Below are 3,244 nucleotides of genomic sequence, written 5' to 3'. Positions count from 1 at the left end.
TATTTTCTTAGATAATGGGGTTAATTAACATTCTAAAACTTTAATGAAAGGAGGGAGTGCCCATCCAATATCTTTTGAAAACCAATCTCTGTTCTTCTCTGCTAGAGCTACTTTTCAGTCTTCCATCGTATTCTTTCCAGAATTCCACACTTTTAATCTGCCAGAAATTACAATGGTATAGATATTCATTACTCAAGGCAAGCATGTAGCATAGAGCCAATAACACTACTACAAAGCTTCCTTGAGGGATACCATGTTGCCTTTCTTGTTGGAGACACTTGAAAGAATGAGAAAACTTTTGTCTAGCCAGGGAACACAAGCATAATGGGAAAAATAGGTGGCTATATAATATAATTAATATTAATTTTTCCAGTAGCAACAAAGTAATGATCAAATAAAAGAATCATATATTCACACAGAGGAATACTACGGAGCAATTAAAGATAAAATGCATCTCTATTACATAATTTCTTAGGAAAATATGTAATGAATGGACAAGATAGATTGTGAAGTGGAAACAGCATGGAGAAGAGATTACAAGACATGTTTCAAAATGTTTTCATTGATTATGTCTGGACAGAGGAGTTACTGGTGACTTTTATTTTCTTATTTTTACCAGTACATATTATGTACAAAGACATTGACTTTAATTAAGGGAAATGCAACCTTTTTGAGATACTGTAAGAAAACATACTCTTTCGTGGACAGTTCTCTAACATGGTTTCACAGAGCTCTAAACTTCTAGCATTGATGTATAAGTATATTGAACACCTGCAGTGGGTCATATTGTATAACTACAATGTTCTTATCCTCAAAATTATTGAAAACACTACCATCAAATTCAAAGATGTGAGTAAATAAATTGATCAGTTCAAGATCTGAAGTTGTTTTTAACAGCTAAGAATTGAGGGTTAAAATAAGTTGGAAGTCAAAGGAAATAAAAGGCCTACACTTAAAAACAAAATGGCACAAAAAAGTTTGAGAGAAACCTCACATATAAAAAAGATATGGAAATTTTTATTTGACCTCAGGTTCAACATATGCTGGCAGTGTGAAATGACACAGAATGTTAACTTGCAATTTTTTTTAAGTATCTTTTTGGGATCAAGGAAGGTGAGTCAAGAAGCATCTTTCCAGTTCTCTGCACTATAGTTTAAGCACTTTGACAAACTATAAAAAGTGACCTGGGTAATGAGGGGTTTAAATGCATAACAAATGAGATCTTTTGCTTGAGAGGAAAGGGTCTTTGGAAGACGTGATAAGTTTTTCAATTATTGAAAAACTTGGGATGTAAAAGGAATGAATTTCTTCAGTGTGAAGGACAGAATAAGGACAAATGGACAGACATTACTGGGGGTGGAAATTACAATGAACACTTCCTGAAACCAATGAGCTTCGACCCAGTTTTGGTGGTGGTGGTGGTAATAGTGCTGGGATTTCTGAGGACAGCATCCAGTGTACAGGAAAGGCCCAAACATGAACACAACTCCTACTTTTCTGCCCTACATATTGCACACGGTACCAATGATGTAGCTGCCCATCACATCCCCTGCCTTTAAAGGGATTGGAGAAAGTAGTGCAGAAAAGAGGGTGACGACCTCATGGCCTAAATTCAGGAATGTTAGGGAGGAGGCTAGCATTAGCAGACAGAAGGGGAAAGAAAAGAAAATCTCTCCCTTTACCTTCTACTTTTACTTTATTTGCGATGTTTTGAACCCACATTCCTTGTTCATTAGTCATGTATCAACTTTTCCTTCTTATTGAATGAGCATAGTTTTGTTTAGTGAATTTCCGGACAGTTGGAACTTTAAAAGAGAACTTTAGAACCACAATAACCACAAACTGCGTGTAATAAATATCACAAGACATTGTATAAAGTGAACAAAATGAAGTCAAAGTCGTTTTGATGGAATATGAATTTATGAGTCACTAAAGGAAGTTGGGGACATGTCCTGTCAAGATGACATCACATCATCCAGTGCACACTTTTCTCTCTCCCATACAAAGGTCCTGGGTTCTTTTCCTATCATAAAAAAAAAAAAAAATGTGAAAACAAAAACAAAAACAAAACCCAGGTGAATGCCTAGTGGGCTAGCCCTCACACTGAGTTTACAATATTTCCTCTTCTCCCTCCTTTTCCGAGCAACTGCCTTAGAAAAAATTATTTCTGGGCAGACAAAGGCTGAATTTGTCCATTTGAGCTAGTTACCTGTCCTGATCAACAGAAGGATTATGGCCTTGGTTTGTGAATTTAAATATAATTAAATATAATGAGCAGATAAAAAGAAGGAGCTGCCAACTGAAGATAAAAAGGAATAGGACTGCTGTGTCACAGGCATAGATGCATCGTAACTGCTTTTAAAAGGTAAAATAATTATTGGCTCCTGAGAAGAAGCAAGTGGTCATTGGTCAGGACATCTAGTGTCATGATAGACACTAGATAGCATGTCAAGTGCTGGGTTAAGTAAAAAGAAAAAGAAAAAAAGGTTTACCTTGGATATCAATCTGATGGCTTTGATGGCTTTGAAGGGAAGCAGAAGTAACATCTTACAATTCTGATTTGGAAATATCATTGCTGATAGCATCTTGTGTTTAGAAGATGAAAGAAGACTATGCAAAATATTAAGTCCAAATGATATACTCCTTGGCCATATGAATAAACAGATGTCACTCTTCATGGCCTTGCTCTGTATCAGTAGTGACTTGCAAAAAATGGTAAAGCTTCTCTATACTACTGACCTACTGAGGTTGTTCTGCAAAGACAAAGAAATCTATTTTCACAGGAGAAAAATAATAAAATAAATAAGATATAACTTTAGTCTAATGTAATTTAACTTGTAGTGTAAGAAAGTTTAGTCCTTAGCAATTATAAAATGGCTTGTAAATGTTGTATAATTCACTTTATCATTTGGCAAAGGTTCTTGTGGTTGTTACAGCTGTTACATATGGCTAAGCATCCTCCCAGCATGTTTTCTATTCCTTTCTGTTTTGGCATTTCCCAAAACTTGGAGATAACATTACTGTCAATGAGCAATCAATAAATTGTAGGGTGGAGAAGAAAGTACATAAATATTCTAAAGAAAAAAACGGTTGCCGCGTTGTCAAAACTGGCTGTAACTTGACTAGATCTATTAACATGATAAAATAAAATTTAAAAAACAACGTCAGTGGGAAATTACTGTATCAGTCAAGGTTCAATATTGGAAACTGAAATTCCTACTAAAACTCTTTAATTTGAGAACAT

This window comes from Sciurus carolinensis, chromosome 10 (genome assembly GCF_902686445.1).
Source record: "Sciurus carolinensis chromosome 10, mSciCar1.2, whole genome shotgun sequence".
Taxonomy (NCBI): domain Eukaryota; kingdom Metazoa; phylum Chordata; class Mammalia; order Rodentia; family Sciuridae; genus Sciurus; species Sciurus carolinensis.
This window is presented reverse-complemented; position numbering follows the sequence as displayed.